General features: G+C 47.0%; 1 protein-coding gene across 1 annotated transcript in view; it reads left to right on the forward strand.

The window, feature by feature from the left end:
* Positions 1 to 19,670, forward strand: part of CAMTA1 (calmodulin binding transcription activator 1) — a 302,985-nt gene that overhangs the window by 62,220 nt on the left and 221,095 nt on the right. The gene's annotated exons all lie outside the window — the stretch shown is intronic.

The raw sequence follows: 19,670 nt of genomic DNA on the forward strand, positions 1-19,670 counted from the left end.
TAATCAATGTGTTGGCCACCGAGTGAAAACTCCAGTCATGCTTGATGGCTTGTGACACCAAACTCTCATTAATTGACTTAATGAGCATTTTATTGAATGAAATCAGATTGATTGAAAATGGAACAGCTGCAATCTTGACAGGTTAAAGTTTTAACCCAATTGTTCAGGATTTAATTGTATCCCTTCAGATGAATGGATCTGAAAGCCTTTGAGTGAGGTTGCAGGCTATTTATCTTGACAGTGCTCCCCGCAGCCTCCAACTTTAAATAAATAAAAGAGCGCAAAGCCCTCCCCTGTGCTCTGCCTGTTTAACATGCAGTCACAGGAATTGTTTGCATTTTGGTGTTTTTCGTGCTGGGGTTAAGTGTTTGATGGCGAGGAGATCCCAAAAAGCCGCATTCACAGACATGTTTGCAGTTTATTATTCAGTAAATGTCATGTCTTCTTCGCACTGCCATAAATGTTTAACTCCTCCGCTCCCCTGGGAACTGATTCATGAAGTTTCGGCTGCGGATGTTTTCCTGCCATTTCGGCTGTGTTCAGGTTCACAAAGTTTCTGTACATCTCACTAACATAAAAAACGACTCTTGCTTTCTGATGTTGTGAGTTTTTTTCTTTTTCCCAATCCACCCCTTCCCTATTGAAAAGGGCAGGGTTATTGAAGGGAGCCTGCTAGGACCAGGGCGGGAGAAAAGCCTTTTTTAGCATCCTGCATCCCATCGCCATCCGCTGCAGAGACCCGTTGCCAGAGGCATCCTGGGCAGCTTGTTGCTGGGTTTGGCATTGCCTCCCTCTGTAATTAGCAGGGGCAGAAATTATAGTGAGACGCAAGGTTCAGTATTGAACCTAAAGAATAGTACAGATTAATTCCCCGGGTGTTTCATAGCTCCCAGCCGAGGAGAAGCTGGAGGTGGAGGAGGGCAGTGCAGCAGCAGTCGGGGCACAGGGAGGACCTGCTTTCCGTGAAATATGGGAAAAAAAAAAAAAGAGCTATGCAATTTTAGTCATGTCCCTCCCACGTTGTCGTCCTCCTCCCCCCCGTCTCTTCTGTATTTTTTGTGACATCTTTAAGTAAGGCATTTGCTTGTCGTATTAAAATGTGTCTGTAATACCTGGAAAGGGAGACATTTGAAACCCGATTGCTCTCTCAAAGGGTTCTCCAAGACCCAAAGCTGCTGTGGTGGCTGAAGGGCCCTTAGATGGACCTTTGCCGCTGATGGCAGCTGAGACTCTCACCTCGGTGAGTGCATAAATGCTTTGTTTCGTGCCCCTTCTCGGCTGCAGGACAGCAGGTAATTTGATAATATTAGAGACGGCTTTTTTTGACCTGGTAATCCAAGCTTCAGAATTAACGCAAAACACTTTCTTGCTGAACCTTTGCTAGATAAGTCTATTAAGTGGTCAGAAAACATGTTAACTAGTTTGAGTATACATGGTGTCATTAAATATATGAGATTATAAATGTTTTTATAGCAGTGTCTTATGATTTTAAGGGTTTGGTTTGCTGAAGGCAATGCATGAAAATAATTTTCTGATTAATATTACAATACCTTCCTCCTGTGTGTTTACATTTGAAAGAAAGAATGTCCCAGGAGAAGGAAAGTTGCAATGGCTGTTCAAGGACCTTCTTAAATCGTTGAGTTAGTGGTTTGGTTTTTTTTTTAATATTATAAAAATTAATTGGGAGAGTTAAATGCTGAGTTCATACAATCAGGGCTCTCGGTGTTACAGAATTAATGACATCGATGCAGTGCTGAACTGGAACACTCCCTGTTCTTTGTTTGCTGCTGTGGGTGCCACTAATTTCATCTCAGAAAATTAATAAAAATGAATTGCACCACTGACACTACTGGAGTTTCTTAATAAGATGATGTATAGTGTGATTTGAGGAATCGCTGCTAGATGGATCGCTATAGTGGACTCTGAGAGCGGTTGGACGATGCACTTCAGGAGCCGGCGGCTGTCGGAGCTGTTGGCTGATGGTGGATATTGGCGATGGGGTTTCGTTGCAATCCAGTTCGGCTTCCGGCGAAGGAGCTGCCGCTGAGCGGGCTCAACGTGGTGTGACCCGCCAGGCCGTGGGCTTTGAAACTTCTCAGGGTACTGAGCTAATGCAGAAGGTGGCAAAAGAGGAAGGGTTCGTTTCGAGGCATGCCTGCCATTTCTGAATGTCTTCATCTCTTTCTCGTAAAGAAGTTCCCATGTTTACGACACAGTACCAGTCAGGTATTGCTTTGGTCATGGATGGAGGAGGAACCCTCTTAGGATGCCATTGTGGTGGCATTAGAGGAGTTATGAGAGAAATCTCTAAAACTGCTTTTTTTAATGAAACTTCTTGTTGAATGACTCTGATAAAATATGCTGATATAAATATACTGGAATATTATTACAACAGTCTTCTGAGCGCTCCAGTTTATCAACATAAATTAACAAGTACACCTCGCAAGGCATCGACCTTGATGTTTCCTTGAAGTGGTGTTTGGTTACTTGATAACATGCCAGATAATCCACAGCGGGTGTTCCAGGCAGCAGGGTGAACTGGGGAAGCTTTCTGCTAATGCAGCAAGGCTGAAGTCTCTGACATTTCCAAGTTTAAATGCAAATCGTGACGACAAAAAAAAAAATTACTTGACATTTGTATATGACGTAGAACTTAATTGTTATTTGCATTGGAATTCCAATGACAAAGCTGACTTTCTTAGTCCAAAAACGTTCTGCTAGATGAAGATACTTTGCTCATCTGTTTCCAAGTGCCTTCTGTAATTACCATTTTTAGAGTATTTCAAAAATACGCTTGAGCAGTCCGACGTAGCTTCACCTGTGTTTCACAAGTGAGGCTCAGGTAATCGAAAAGACTTGGCCGTGCCCAGAAGCTGCAAGGTTAGTTTTCAAGCTGGGAATGCAATTCAGATGTGTTTATGCCCATTACTGCGTTGCATTTACATTTCTGCTGCATGTACAGCAAAACCAGAGGTTTTTGGGCAGGCGGGCAGCAAGTACCAAGCTCTTGTTTCCTTCCTCACAAAGCCCAAAAGATAAATGTTTCTTGGGAAATGTTTCAGGAAGCTGACGCCGTGATAAGCTGTCGCTTGTACTAATACGCGAAGCGGCTGGGGAAATTCCCAGATGCGTGTTTTTCAGCCCGGAAAGAGCCCAAGTGCCGTTTTTAGGCAGCGAGACTTGGCAGTGATTAATATTTCTGCAACTGAAAAAAGTTGGGTGGCAGCCTGCTCCTACAAATCAATAGCGATTTGCATACACTGTCAGTATGCATTTGGGGTAATTCAGTCTTACTTCTGCTACCTACTGGGTTATTTTTAGCATTTTAATTCCCCTCTCCTGGCTTCAGGAAAACAAGTGTCACTTTGGGGTAATAGGCAGGGACAGTAGGCTGGGCGGCGTTTCCCACTGATAAATCCCAACCTAATAAATCACAGAGTTGTTGGGACCTGGTTCGTAACAGCGGCAACAACAACAAAAACGGGCAGAGCTCCAGGTCTGGGTGGGAGTGGGAAGGGCTCGTCCCGCCCGGCGGAGCTCTCCCTTCGCTCGGGAGCAGGCGTGCGCTGCAGAGGGCCGATGCTCTGCAGCCCCCATGGCGAGCCGAGACTTCGGGGCCGCTGGACCCAGCTCAGGTCCTGAGGACGTGCCAAGGTAGCGAAAAGCGGAAAAATAAGTAGCCTGGCTTTCTTTGGTCATAGACATTGTGTCTTGGAGAGGACTGTTCTACCTCAGCTTTTGCTGATGCTGGTTGCTAAAACAGGGGATGCAGATTACATTAGACTGGTTGGAAATCACTGTTCCCGATTGAAAATGCACTCACAACAATCACTGTTTTCCTCTCTTACTATTTTTAGTGATTTTTGCTGGCTCCAGAGTTTCAAAATTTCCTGAGAAATTAAATTTCTTATGTTAAATGTGGGCTCATGCCTAGGCTGGAGCGGAGGGTACCAGTCCGCAATGAGATTTAGAGGGAGCATGGCAGGAAAACCTAATACAATTATTGTTTCAGCAAAACTGCCTGGGGGGATGTAAAAGTGAGAAGAAACGCGCCCGTCTCCACTGGAGAGCATCGCCCTGTGCGGTGAGCCCTGCTCCGAGCCTGGCCCTTCCTGCTGCTGGTGCCGGGGGGCAGGCGAGGCGCTGGAGTCGGGGATGGGGCAGCGACAGGGTCAGCACCGACCTATCCCTCTGACTTAGAGGGATTGCTGGGGAGGACCGACGCTGCTCTGTGGCAAGGGGCAGGATGAGTGCTGTCCCTGGAGCCTCGCCTCCTCTCCGTCCTGCTGCCCATTGCCCAAGGAGCACGATCCCGTTCCTTACCTGTCCGTTGGTCCAGCTTAAGGAACATATTTTATATTGGCTAACTTTATCAGGGGCTTCTTAAAGATAAGTTAGGATCTTGCAGTATATTAATTTTGTATTACATAATTAATAGTAAAATTAATTGAATTCTTCAATTTTCAGGTAAAAAATAGGGTAATAAATATTCATAACTTATTTTATTAAGGGAATTTCCATTTCCTATGTCATTAAAGTGAGATTAACTAAGGTTGGGTTTAAATGAAGACTGAAAACAATTGTGCTTTGGAATTAATTTACTGCGTTAGGTCATTACCTTGCGAGGCGGCTCCCCAGTGCACTCTCTGGGGGAGCCATCCTGCTGTGTTGGGTAGATGCTGCTGCCAGGATGTCCTGGCACTTGTGAAATGGAAGCTCCGTGTTGAGGAGAAGCTCATGTGAGCTGGAGGTTGTGAAAAGGCGACCACCCAGAACTTGTGATCGATGGCAAAAGTTCTGTCCCCCTCCCCTTCTGCTTGTCGCAAATAAAAATACTCTTGAGATCTTGTTTAGACTTTCAAGGCATGTTTTAAAGGTCCTCGCTTTCTCACATAGCTCATACCCTCCACAATATCCAGGACCATCAACCTCACATATGAGCAGTGCGGAAATTTTGGGGTTTCTGCTCGTGCTGCTGGAAACTCTCGTTACATGTTTGGGGTCGTGTATGACCTATTTTTCCTTCATCAGAGGCAATGTGTGTGCTGTCAGCTTTTTCTGGGTTGGGATGCAGCTTGACATAATCCCTGCTAAATGTGGCATATCTCTCTTTACACTTTAGAGATTTCATGACTCTCAACACTTTCTTCTTGCTGCTCTCAGTATTTCCTACTCTTTCTTTTTTTTTTCCCCTGAAGAGGATAAACAGTACAGAGATGGTTTTAAGAGCCATTGATTCATATAGATTTTTAGCTGCTGTGGTCCAGGGGTGTTGAGACGCCAATAATTAATTCCTTTAACAGCTCACCCCGTCTGGTTTAACGTGACCTAACGGCAGGATCGCTGGTAGCCATCAGGATGCCTGGCCCAGATCAGTCAGCGGTCTTCAAGTATTTCATGCAAACCCTTCCCATGATTGATCCAGCCTGGGCAGTGGGTGCAGGCTGGTGCTCCTGGAGAGCTGGTGCTCCTGGAGAGCTGTTTTCCCTTCATATTTAACCGGCGGCTCAGGAGAGCTGCATCACTGTGGAAGACAGCACAGGCCAACTTGGACAACCGAGGTGAGGTGTCTGTATATCCATGACAGACGGGATTCACCTGGCACGGACGCTGAAGGTTGGCTCCTCCAGCCTGCTGATCTCTGCAGCCACCATGCGTGGTCACCAGGCTCTAACTTTGGCACAGGTCAGCTGGGTACAGTTTCAAAGACGCTGGCTCCATAGCTGGTCCGTGCACACGTTCATCTTCTCCTGTCCCCGCTGCCCGGCTTTGCGGGGGACGGCGGTGCCGGGGTGCGAAGGCTCCTGCTGCATCCTGCAGCATCGTCACGCCAAGTCAGGGGAGAGTCCTGCAGCATCACCCCTTGGAGAAGCAGAGAATCCTGGAAAACATGGAATCGTTGGAAAAAGCAATTATCTGATAATAAAGTGATTAAATTATTCGACAAACTACTGTCTGCCTTCAGCGAGGCTTGGTAAGCTTTTCCCGTTGATAGATATGGCCAAAGAAAATGCATGGCGTTCATTTGCAGACAAAACTGATACTCAAAATCTGGGCAGGCTCTGACTATTTCTAGATCAAAGGTTACAGGGGTGGGAGGATGCTCGGGGTTTCAGAGGCTGCTCGGTACAGGTGGGTCCCTCCGAGTCAACCGTGCAATCTGGGTTTAACAGGCTGTGAGCCAAGTAAGAGAGGAGCCGCCTTTGTCCCAGTTAGAGCAGATGACAGGTAAAAATGCGCAAGGAGAGTTTTTGGGTTGGGGCTCCTGATGGCCAGAACCAGACCCACCGGACCATCCAATATTTTCATGGATTTTATGCTTCCAGTCGAAGGGTGTACCGAGAAGGATGGAGGCTTTAATTGCCGTTGCGGGACCATTTTGGAGATGCCCTTTTCTACGTAACGTGCAGAGGCTGCAGAAGTGCTAGGAAAACTGGTATTTGTTCATACTGTTTTAAACAGCAACAAAATTAGTGTCTTTGTTGCATTTTAAAGACTTTGTAACTTAATTTATATTCTGTTATGGTAATGAAGAAGCATCTTTTGTCCAGGAGGTGAGATATGCAAAAATAACCTTTAAGTTGCTCGTAATTAACCTTTAATGATATTCTCTCATTTTTTCCAATATATTCTCTGTATCAAAAACAACGTACAGAAAGAGTGCCTGAGACGGCTTGTTGCATCTTAATGGCCTGCAAATACCAGCTCATTAAAAATAAACTATTCATTGGGATTATTTATTGACAAAGTTTTTTCCCTTCAGGAAATCTGGCACTGAAGTTGGAGTGCTGGGCTGGAGCCAGGCACCGTGGCTCTCCCCGCTCCCCGTCCTTGGCCAGCAGCGATCAGGACCCCCAAGGTCCGGTGGAAGGGGGTGTGTTGTGTCCGGAGGGTGGATGCTTTGCTTTCCAGATGGGGACGGTGTAATAGCTACGGCAAATATAGCTTGATTAAAACTGCGCATCGGCGCGTTAGCAAGCGTGTGCTAGAAATCTGGAAGTGGGAGGAGTATTTTTGCGCCCCGTGTGTGTGAAGAGCGGCCGGGAGCCGTGCATCACGGAGGGCCTGCTGTTGAGATTGGAAGAATACAAATTGATTTGTGTAACAAACCGTGTGTCAGAAGTTGAGGAGCTGACTACAGAGGCTGATTTTTTTCTTCTTTTTTTTATTTCTGTGCTGAGTAACGGTGTTTGTAGGTAATGAGCAGGCTTTTATCTTGATGTGGCGTGAGGAATAAATTGCTAACCTGCTAGCTGGCATGCTTGGCAGGTGCACGTGCCGTTCGTGAGCACGCTGCTAGGCTTGTAGTGCCCTTTGATTTCTCTAAAGGGGTCGTGGTCTTCCTGGATATTTACAGAAATGTGAGATTACTCCTTTTTTTCCCTCCAAAAGGTTCTGTCCTTTGCACTAGGAGTTTCTACTTTCATTTCTAGTGTACCTAAACAGTAAAAGACTTCTTTCTCCTGCTGCGAGGTGCTAACTTCAGCCTCCCATTGTGTGTTTCTTTTTCTTCCCTTTCCCTCCGAGCTTTTTGAACAACATCCTTTTGCAGTCGATGTGAACTGGTGCAACTGAGAGATGTTTGTTGCTGGTGGTGCAGGCGGCGCTGCAGGGTTTAATTATTCGACTAACGGGCAATGCCTGGCGAACCCGGCGCCCAGCTGCACGCACCTCGGTGCTGCGGGAGGGATGCTTATGCGAGGGTGCTGCTTGTGGCTGCCTGCTCTCGTTTCAACTCAAAACTTGTGGCTCTTTCCCCGGTTTGTCTTCCTGGCCCCTTGCTCGCTGCTGCGCAAGCTGCTGTAAACTCCTGAGGCTGATAATTCACATCTGGTTTCCTGCAATTTGCCCTCCCCTTTTCCAAGGCACCGATTTCACAGCCCCCCAGTCCTTGCTGGGGTTCTGCAATATCAACATTAAGACAAAGCTAATTTTGACCGTCCTTCTCATATTGTCACCGTCGGGTACTGAGGGACGTATTTTTCCATTTCGCTGCTGCTGCTTTTCTGGGCTTCACCCACGGACTGCTGTGCCTGCGGTATTCCATTTCCACGTGGCTTTACGCATTTTCCTATAGGTATATGGCTGGTTTTCCAGGATCTGTACGTCTGTGCTTGCATTTAGAGGAGAATCTTGTGGGAGACTCCTTGTGCGTAATGTAGCAACACGGAGCGCAGCTCTGGCCTCCCGAGTCTGGTTATCTGTGCGGAGGCTTCTCCGAGAATACACTGCTGTTTCAGCCCCCACCACTCGGCAAGCGGTGGCGAGAAATGCTGGCGAAGTGCACGAACCTGCTCAGTCCAGATGTGGAGGAGTTGGTGGGTGAGCAATAAATATGAAGGCTGAGAGCACAGATACAGAGGCTAAGATTCTTTTTTTTTTTTCTTTTTTTTTCTTCCTAGTCCTGACAAACACAGATTTACAAAAATCTGGCAAAGATTCTTCTGGAGTTACACTTGGTTGGCATTCTTGCTACGCACGCTGTAACAATACTTTAATATAATTAAATTTCAAATTCCGTGTAGAATCTGGTGGGTAGGCAGATGTACCGGTATGTTAAACTTTATGTAACTTAAAAATGGTTTTCAAGTACATCAGAGGGAGACCATCCAGCTGTAAAATTATCTGCTTTATGACGCTGCATCGCAGCTTTGGTCTTTTTGTTTTAATTAAAAATGTACCTTAAATCTCACACCCTCAGATAATTTCCACCATGACTTTTTGTTTCCTGTAGTTTACTGACAGAATGTAAAACGACACGATTCTTCTGCCAGTTTTTGGTTTACAGGGGGAAAAAGTTTGTTAATTAGGATAAACACTTTCCTGTTTTCCTTGGCTGATTGAGTGCTGGATTTCCTTCTGTCCGGCCGCGCGGCGGGGCTGGGTGCGCTTGCAGCCACCATGCTGATGTCTGGGGCTGGTGACTGTGCTCTCACGTGAAACAGCCCCTTCCCCGGGCTGTGCTGTCTCCTGGCTGGGAGCAGAGAGAAGGGTCCTGCCGGAGTTCGCTGGAGCTGCTGCTGCTGTTCGCTGGGCGCGAGAGTGTTTAATTTCCCACTTGTGACGCAACTGCTTTACCTACCGTTGTTTTTCCACGTTAACAGAGAGCGCAACCTTGTAAAGCTCTCCTGGTCTGGGGCTGGTGCAGCCCGAAGGGGTGTTTCCGGTACACCAAGGAGTAAAAGGGATTTCGGGAGCTCTTTGCAGCATGTAGGCAGGATGGGCGCACGTCAGGGCCCGTGTCGGGAGGGCGCAGGCGTGCAGCCCCCGTGGGCTTTGCCTGCTTCTGCCGAGGGCTGCTCCCAGGCGCTGGCGCCCGCCTGGCACACGCCGGGCTGCAAGAGGCTTCGCGCGCGTTTGCTCCGCCAGTAAACCTTAACTGCTTGGCCAGCAGTGACCGTGCTCGATGCGGGGTGGAGATCTCCAGCACCGCAAAATACGGGTCTGCTGAATCACTAGTGGTGCCGTTTCTGGAATTAAATAAAAGGCCTCGTCTCCTGTCAAGGCGTCCCATGTGATGATTTGCTGAGTTTTGCAATGTGACTTATGTTTGGCTGAAGGATTATTGTTTTCTGTGGGTTCTGAGGGAAATAAAGCAGCAGTAAAAGCCCATTGCAAGCCTCACAGTGGAACATGAGAACTGGAAGCCTTCCTGCCAGAAATCCCATTGTCTCTTTGGTGGTGACTTAAGCTGCTGGCCCGGCCGGTCTCAAAGTGAGCATCGCCTCGCACTCCTCCTCCTCCTCTTTTTAGCATCGTCCAGCGAGGGTGCGCCTGGTGCTGCTGTGACCGCCTTGCTGGCCCCGACGCATGGGTGGGGTTTTAGGCACTTGATTAGGGTCCAGCGATGCTGAAGAGGCTTCCTAGGATCTTCCCTACCATGTAGCTGCTGGAGGTGATCCCTTCATGCCCTCTCCTGCCCCACCTCAGTCGTGGCATGAAATTAGAACCTTTTCTCCCATGGTTCAGGAATTCTTTTTAATTCTGAGAAATTAAGTTTTGCTTAAAAATTACTCCACTTACCTAGAAAGCACTGGTTTTTTTCCCCATCTCCTCCAGTGTGCTGTAGTCCCAGGGCGTGTTGTTTGCTTGCTGCTCAGATGCCTGGCACTCTACAAAATGAACAGTAAAATCTATCGACTCTGGCAAAGCTGTCATGCCTTTTTGCTGTAGAGCCAAAATGTGCCGGTGTGTGCAGTTTGAATGGTTTTTTCCAGCCTAATTTAACAATGCCATGTGCAGCGTGAAGCTGCTGAACAACGTGGCTGTATTTTTAAAACAGCCAAGTGATGATCATTTCTTGAGCACGGGTCAAGATAGTGGTAGAAAGAGCTCCTCCCAGGAGGGCCAGGTAACAGCTGGGTGCCGGTGCGCACACTGAATGGACCGTGCGCGGCTTCAGAGGCATGTCTGTGGCTTCTTGTGATCAAAAATCTAGAATTGGTGGATGTGATGAATCCCGTGTTCCTCCTCTGATGGCACCAGGGACCGCTGGACCGTCACACCTGAACCTTGGAGCGCTGCAGGCTGTTAACTTCCATCTCCATAGACGAGCCCTCACGTCGAGGCACGCCTGCTGCAGGGTTTCGAGCAGCAGGGAGGTGTTGAGGGGAGAGCGGTACCCGTGGATCCCCTCTCCCGCCAGGCAGGCAGCAGCATCCCTCCCCGTACTTCATCAGAGCGTGCAACTCCTGCTGCTGCCAGCGAGAGTGAATTGTGCCCCTAGTATTATTTCTGTATTTATTTTATAAATGTCAATGATCAACTAAATTAAGATAAATAAGGCTGTTCTCTCTTGCTGTTTAATTTACAAAATTTTAATGAGACTAATAACATCTGTACTTGTTCCGTCTTTTGACTGGCTGGAAGACGGTTAGCGGGTCTGACAGCTCTCTGCTCGGCTTGTCTTCCAATAACGTTTAAAAACGGAGGATTTCACAAATGTGGTATTAAGCCATTTGGTTTTGCCTGTACTTCATCTTACACCAGTGGAGAAGTTGAGGGAGTGATGCAGATGACAGAACAACACCATCTTTACAAGTGAAATTGTATTGTTTTAAGCACAAAAAAGTGCAAGCCATGGGCGAATGCTTCGCTTTGAATTGCAGCGATGGAGACGGGCAGAGGTGGGAGTAAAGCCTTGTGTATGGCGTCTTACTGTAGCCTTCTCTTTTCCATCTTCATGGGGACGCTTGTCCTGGAAAGGGGAGCCGTGGTGTCCTGTGGGTTCCCCTGGAGAAACGGGGAGCCGCTGCTTGCCCTGCCCGCAAGGATCCCGCAGGTTATTGGTGCTTTCCTCTCCCTCCGTAGTCTGCATGGTTGGTTTGAGGACCAAAGCGGTGTACGGAGCATCCCTGCACCATCGCTTCGGTGCCCTCTGGAAGGTGACCATTCATTTCTCATCAGCTGAGCCTCTTGCACAGCAAATGGGTCATGCAGGGGAGATCTTCTTGCTGGATAAGCAATTAGCTAAAATAAACTCCTCAAAGGACAAATTATGCAGGACTCTTGCTCTGTAACAAATTAATTAATTGACTTTGGTATTTGTGGGATGCGCCCTGTATTTTACTTAACTCTCTCCGGCTAAAAGGCTCCTGCATTTCCTCCTGCTCTTTGCTGCCGCAGTGAGCAAACAGGGTATTAGGAGCTGATTTACGTGGTTACCAGTAAAGGAACTGAAGTGGTAAGAAAATGTACAAAGGTTCTCTTAATTAAGAGAGACAAAACTTCTTTTGTTAGCGTGTCCAGGAGCATCTGTTTGATTTGTTTATCTGGGGTGTTACCAGTTCTCTCTGCAGCCTCACGCAGCTCGTCCGGAGCAGCCTTCGCGAAAAACAAGCGTGGCAGCAGGGCGTGCGCTGGGGTTGCGGTCCACACGCTTTTGCAAAGGCGTTGCGAATGCCGGTGCTTCAGCACAGCGGCTGAGCTGCCCTCGGGTCGGGCCTGAAAGTGGGCTGCTCCTGGGACAGAGGCGGCCAGCTCCGCATCGCTCCAAGGTGACATTAACACCGAATATGTTTTAGGGGCTTTGTCTGGGTCTTTTGAAGTGGCAGGATGCTGTGAGCAGTGCGTTACCTGGGGCTGTGACACGGAGCTGCAGCGCGTGCTGCTGGGACGAGGGTTACGACTCTCACCAAGTGATCTGGCCAGGCTGCTGGTTTATTTACACAAAGTAAATGAAGGCCCTGGTGGAGATCTTTGCTGTGTAACAGGATTTGTGAGCAGCTGAGAAAGGTTGAAACTGTTGGACGGGTTACCAAGAAAATATTTTGTGCGTAAGGCGGGATTTGGTTGACTGAATGACGTGTTGTCCCAGCCACCAACGCTAAGGTGAAACGCAGGCGAGAGTCAAGTTTTTTCATTGTCCTGCTTCTTACTTCTACTTTGCGATATTCAGAGGGAAACTTCTGATGGTGACATTGTGGAGGAGAGAGAAATTGGCTGGGCGGCGAGCTGCCGACTTCTTAGTCGTCGTTTATCTGGCTGCTGACTTCTCGCTCTCTGGTTTACTGGTGTGTTTGTTTCTATACCGTACTGGTGCTGTGGGCTAGAAAGCTTTTGTCGAGCGCTCAACAAGTGCAGGACAGACATCGCAGCTCCTGAGCAGCCGCCGCCGAGATGTCGCTTCTTCCCAGGTACCCACCAAGACCTTTTCTCTGGCATCTGACTCCATTTGTTTCCATCGTAATCTGGAAACATGGAAGAGCTGTGGTCAGAACAAAAGCTGCTGTTGTAAATGTTCCAAATTCAGTTATTCTAGGAACTTCTTGGGGGTCTGATTTGGAAAAATGCTGAGGAGAACAGTGTCCAGCACAGCATCCTTAGACATCAAGGGCACCCATAGAGTCTTGAGAGAAGCCTACGATTTGTGGCTTTGGGGGTTTCATTTGGGTTTTTTTGTGATTTGGGGTTTTCTTGAGAAAACGGTGTATTTCTTACCTGGCTTGAGCTCTCCGGAGGCTGCCTCACCCCTCCTCAGCCGTTGGTGTCTGTGGTGATGCCGCGGTGCCACACTAACAGCCATGCGCAGCCTTTTCCACTGGCTGGGGCTGTCATTCATTTTGCATCCCGACCTTTCCTCCTCGCTGCCCCGACCTTGCTTGTATTTCTGGGAAGGGACGCGCACACAAACAAGAAATACAAATACTGAGCACCAGCTGCAGCCGCCCAGCGATGCGTGGGACCGGGATGCGTCTTCCTGCTCAATGGCATTTATAATCCCAGACCGCGTTAGAAGATCTAACCAGCTCTAAATTGTTTGTCAAACAATTTTTTGATAAATTGTGCCCTTTGATAACAGGGCCGGTGAACAGGGGTTCATTGTTTTGCGCTCCACTTCAAATTTAGGATATTAAAGATTTGGAGGATTTTATAATTGCAGCTCCGCTTGCTTGCCCTGCCTCCTCCTCTCCCTCCAGTTTTACTCCCAGGCTTTTCTAAATGCTGCTCTGTTTGTTTTCTTCTCTTCAGTCCTCCCTCTCATCTCCTTGACTCCTGAAATTTTAAAAAAAAGTCACTTCTAAAGCCTGCAGTGCTGTTGCACAGATCCTGGGTCAAAAGGGACCCTTATATCTGATACGACTTCCTTTATTCTGTCCTCCTGCCTCTACCGAAATCCCCAGTATTGGATGAGATCCCGTAACCGGAGGCTTGTGAAGATCACTCACCTCTGCGGGCTGGCGTGAGCACAGTCAGGCTGCTTTGGGTCAGGGAGCGGGAGCGGACGGGAGTGATGGAGAAATACAAGCGTAAGCCCTGGGGGGTGCTGCGGGGTCCTGCCGAGGACTGGGGCGTTGTACCGGTGCTGGAGGACTTGCTTCTCCCCAGCCGTGCCAGGGACGGTTTTAAGCGCTGGAAGAATTGTTGGAATTGGGAAAAAAAGAAAAAAATTGCAATGCACCTATTTTTGCCCTGTTCTGTGTGGCGTAATTTAAAAGAAACCACGCTGCGACCTGCCTGCTGCTCTGACCCGGCAGTGTGGGGAAGCCGCCTCTAAGAGTGAGGAATGAAACGACAAAGTTATCTTGGATCGCTGTTTGACCTGCCCGTCGTCTGCTTGAGCTTTGTGTGTGATCAGACACGCAGGAAGAACGTATGTATTCTTTAAAACACAGGGGGCCCAATTTCTCCAGCAGCACTTTGCAGCTTTGGGAACCGGGTATGAGAGCTGTCGGCTGTTATCCCAGGACCCAGGAGACGCAGGCGATGGACCTGGAGATGTACACGGCACAGAGCAGAGTTTTGCTGGTCAGGCTTTCCTACCCTCACTGTATTCCTTTTTAATTACTTTTTTAATCTGGTTGCTGTCGGGCTGAGATCTCCAGAGGTTTAGGGCGCCAGGCTGGTCCCTGGCCGCAGCCCGGCTGGGTCCCAGCAGGCTGGGGGCACCGCAGTGCCCTTCCCCTCTCCGATTATTTTTTTACATATTTTTTCTTAAATCCTCGTGTTTGCCTCTTGCAAGAAGATTTTTGCAAAGAGAAGCACTCTGGCAGAGATCAAGGCCTGACCGCCTCTTTTTGGGGTTTTTGTTGTTGTTCCTGAGGGAGCTCCGTCGGTTAGAGAAGTGGTTGTTGCTTTTGTTGTGCTGCTCTTGGTGCTGCTTCCCTGTTACGTTTCTGCTGAATGGCCTCATGAAAGTCAAACTAACAAGCGAACGGTGCATTTTAGATTTTTTTTTTTAATCTATTTTTCATGATTAGTCCTGCTTCCTACTGTTCAGGACCCACTGATGGCAATACAGTCTTTTGACAGCTTCAAACCAAGTCTCATCTGAAGTAAAAAAAACCCAAAAACACAAAAAAACCCAAAACAAACAAAAAAAACCCCCGACTTGCTCTCAGGACTTTCTGAACTGTTACCGATTTTGCTTGAAGCAGTTCGGTCTCTCGACCCTCTCAGGTGAAAGTAAAACTATGACGTACAAAGTATTATTACTTTTTAAATTATTATTATCTATCAAGTTAGCTCTTTCCTAAGCCGTGCTTCATCAGAGTTAAATCTGTCTCCTATCGCATCTCTGTTGCCTGATTCTGCGTGGATTATTGTTTTTTGCACCGTGGAGCATTTTTGCTCCAGACCAAATCTCTTCGTGCAGCAGATTGTCCTGTGATAATACGGGAATTATTTCTCAGCCCCTGTAAAAGTCCTGCTTTGTTAGCTCGGTGACTGGCTGGTAATTTGCAGAGTCACTTCCACAAGTTTTAATGTTCTCTGGCTGAGAGTCCTGTTAACAAATGTATGAGATCTTAATGGTGTTACCCTTCCATCAGAAGCCGGGAGATACTAGAGTGCGTAATTAGCTCTGACCACGGGGTAGGCAAGCGCCAGGTAAGAGACCACGGACATAGTGGGTGGAAAGCCTGTACTGAGTTGGAGGCGTTCCTGGGTACCGTGCTGCATCTGCACATCGCTCCCTGCGAGCCTCGGGCATCAGCATCGGGATGTCCAGGCTGCCCATGACCACTGTGCGGGGAAAAAACCATGAGGATTTTACTGCAGCTGGCCTGGTGCGTCCATCTCTATCTAAATTAAAAAGGATGGGGTTGGCAGGGCTCCCATCTCGTTTGCCAGATCTGCATATCACATCAGCGGTAGAGGTTGGGTGAAGCCAAAGGTCGGTGACTTCGCAGGCGCCTGAGCCATGTTTGGCTGAATGTAGGAGTGGTCAGCCAGAGCAGTTTATCAGAGCGCTGCCGGTTGTGGCTGTTGGGATGGATGCTCAATGAATATCTTGAACTTTCCAGTGTCTGTTGCATTTGGAACGTAAAAACATGGACCTTTAATGGAAATACTTTATGGGAGAAATTCCCATATTGCACAGGCATCAGCCATCGGAATAGATGGAAAACGCCTGGAGTGCATTCCGTAACACAGGCTCAGGATTTGTGCGGTTTATACCCAGGATTTCTGTGTTCCCGATTGGAAAAATGTGTTGGGTTATTTGCTGTATAGAACTGCACTGAGAACCTTAGGCTTTGCCCCGTGGTTCAGCCTGGGATAGAGTCCCAAGGGTGTGGAGGGGGCGATCACGGTGACAATTGTGTCCTTCGACTTGGAGATTCTTCAAGTATTCAGTACTGTTCATCTCAGCAGTTCAAAAACCAACCAAACCAGCTGATAAGCAGTCATGGTCTCGCAGTTGTAACGTTAATGCGCTGAAGTGGGCATCTGTTAGAAAGGGGTTTCTGCCCTTTTAAAGGACATTAGTGCACTCTCAGTAACGTATACAAAAGATAAAATAAGTACGTGGGTTTTTTTCCCTTCAGATTATATAGTTTATATAGAAGCTAACATTTAATCTTAGTTTTTCGCTGATAGTAATAATAGTTTGGTCAAGGTTTAGAAAGTGAAAATCTTGCACAGCACAATTACAGCTTGTAACTCAGTTACAATAATTAGATTGAGTCTTTAAGCTTGGCACATTAAGAAAGCAGATTTTAAATACACTTAGGATTTGACGGTTGCTTCAGATAACAGCTCGTGGGAGGCAGGTGAGAGGAAAACTGTGGCATCCGTGGTTGGATTGAAGCAGCCTGTGGGAGCCCTGGGAGAGGCTGGGTTTCCTCGCATGGGTGGACGGCGCTGTGCCGGGCAATCCCGCGGGAATCGCGAGGCGTCTGGCGGGGAAAGCTTCACGTCCCGGTGGGGTCCTGCTGATTGGAGAGGGGTTTCTAACGGCTGGTTTGGAGGGGAGCTCGGTGTCGGGTGTGTTTTAAGCCTGTGTTCTCATCTTGCGCTTCTCCATTGATTGCAGACCTGAAATACCATTAGAAGAACATTGCCCTTTGATTCGCTAAAGTAAATCTTGTTTCTGTTGTGAGCCCAGTGGCTGTAAGTGAACTCAGGGAAATACGAAGCGTCTGGGTCGCTCTGTAAGTCAGTAAAGATGACAAATCCCCATAAACCCGTATTTTCCTTTGAGAGCTGCAAACCCAGAGCATTTAGGGCACAACAGGAGCGCACGCGTGTCTCGAACCACGGCGCTATTCGTGTCCCTCAGGACGGGTAGCTGCTCTCCCCGGGTGGGTGAAGCCGAGCACGGGCTCCTGATGGCTGTACCAGCACCCAGACGGCGCGGTTGAGCTGGCCAGCATCGTCCCGTTGGCTCCGCCAGCACCCCGTGCTGAGGAAGGGAGGCGGTACGTTCCTGAAGCACGGCTGCTGTAAAGGGGTTCCTGGAATGCAGGGAAAGATTCTAGTTATCCTCATAAAACCTGGAATTAACCAGGCGGAAATGCCATAGAAGGATTTTATACAAACCGTGGGGGACGAGTACCAGTCCCTGGGAGACTTCTGAGTATCTGGATTGTCCGTCTTCGTCTTCTGGCAAGCAATTACATAGATCGTGAAAATAATGGGCATGTGGACTCATTGCTGCTAGCTGAAATGATAGTAAAATACCTCGGCTGCAAAGACAGCAAAGAGCCCTGATTAAGTGATAAAATAGATGCTTTCAAAGTAAAGATATTCTGGATTATATCAACTCAGTTTAAGAAAGTATTCATGAGAGGATTGGTTTGGTTGTTTTTTCCCAAGTAAATAGCCAGAATGACATTGTAGTTAAATTTTTAAATGATTTCCAGAATCCTTATGTATGTAAACATATACAAGGCACTTGTTTGTTTTTGAAGTGCTTTTTTTAAACAAACAGAAAAGATCGTGCCTTTCTTAGCAGCATTTCTGGTGCCAGTGTGTAGGGAACAGTCAATGCCAGACTCAGGGTCTGTCACTGTCGACCTGGGCTCAGAAAATAACAAAGGGAAGAGCAAAACAGGAGGGTTTTCATGAAAGGAAAGTGGGCAAACATTTACCCTTCGATGCCCGGTGCTCTGCGCTGCGTTTGGAGACGGCCAGTGTGGCTTTGCTGGGGGGTGTGACACAAGGTTTAAATAGTGATTCATGCTAACTTAGATGGTCTCAAATTAGGGCACGATAGAAAAAGGATTTTCTGTTACCGAAAGTTAGTTTAGGCTAAATTAATCTGAAAATGTGTCATTTCATCTCAACTAAAAATACTGTAATGTAATTAAATTCAAAAGTAGGATGAGCTGAGAGGGTATAAGAAAAGATAAACATCAGAATAAGACAATAATTGAGTTTGTATTGTAAACACATTCATTCCTATGGGAATTTGGGATATTTTTTTTAAGATACTTCATTATAAATTTTAATTTGAGAGTGCTAAACTGCTTTGGCATGTTTTAGAGAAACAGTTGACTACCTTTATATTTGTTTGTGTTCTTTGCAGAATTTTCTGTATTTGGGTTTAATTCTCTTATCGTCTATTCGTTTATTAAGTTTGAAGGTGAATAAGGCTTAAAATTGGAAAATGTGTGTTTCCATGTGCAACTGGTTGTTTGGTGGATTCGTGTAAGCTTTCATCTAATTTTTCTAATAATTTAGAATAATATAGAAAATTGATAAATTAGATTAGTATCATTTAAATACTCAATGTATTAATTCTGAAGTGCGTCACATTAAATATTGGAGCAAATAAGTCCTCTTCTTTCTGTGCACAAGTCATTTGCTCAGTTCTTCAAGCCAGCAGGGTAGGAAAGCAGTCAGGGTCAGGTTGCATCGTGGCCTCCTTCCCTTGTGATGGTCATGAGCCCCACGTGAAGGAGAGCTCTTGACAAGGATGAACACTTTATTAAGTCATCATTTGGGTAAAATTGTGTAACACCAATTTGAGCATTTTCAACCCAAAAACTGATTATTAGGGTGCTTGAGGACCACTACGGTTAGCAGTTTGAGACTCCTTTTCCTGGTGCTGGCATCTGTATCTTTGCGCAGTGAGTGTTGGACGAGGGATGGAGAAAATTGACGCCGTCTTGCTCTTGGCTTGATCCAGAAACCAACCAGCATGGGGAAGGGAGATGCTTAGGAAGCTGCCTTGCATCTCGTTGTAGTAATAATGGCTAATTTAATGCCTCTTTTCTGATACCGCACAACCTGCTCGGTGCTGGTACGTTGCATTATGGCACTGTTATTGTTTTTCGCAAAGGTTTGCAGGAAAAATGCAAAAATGTTTCCTTTCCATTTGCTAAAAATACTTTACCCTTAATTCTGAAAAATTACTTTGTGGATCTTCATATTTCACAGACCATAACTAGATTACTACCTTTTACTGGAATACTTTGTGTTAATGAAGACCGATTGGGATTACATAATAGATTTCCTCTAAAGAAGGCATTATGTGGTTATTTTTTACTGTCTGGCATTCTAGTTAATTGCCTTGTCATCATTAATTGATGGGACTAAATTGATATAAATAAATAGATTATATTCCTGAGGTTAATTTGAAAGAGAGGAGGGGCTTAAAACAGGTTTCTGCAGGGTGTTTAAGCACATGCCTCACACGCAGCGTGCAATTAGTGACCGTTGAAGAGAGCTTGTGCGCAGAATCACAGAATCACTAAGGTTGGAAAAGACCTGTGAGATCATCAAGTCCAACCACCAACCCAACCCCACCATGCCCACTAAACCATGTCCCACAGTGACACGTCCACATGTTCCTTGAACACCTCCAGTGATGGTGACTCTATCACCTCCCTGGGCAGCCTCTTCCAGTGCTTCACCACTCTCTCAGGAAAGACATTTTTCCTAATATCCAGCCTGAACCTCCCCTGGTGCAACTTGAGGCCGTTTTCTCTTGCCCTGAAGGTCATGTT

The sequence above is a fragment of the Gavia stellata genome, chromosome 27, assembly GCF_030936135.1.
Source record: "Gavia stellata isolate bGavSte3 chromosome 27, bGavSte3.hap2, whole genome shotgun sequence".
Lineage (NCBI taxonomy): Eukaryota > Metazoa > Chordata > Aves > Gaviiformes > Gaviidae > Gavia > Gavia stellata.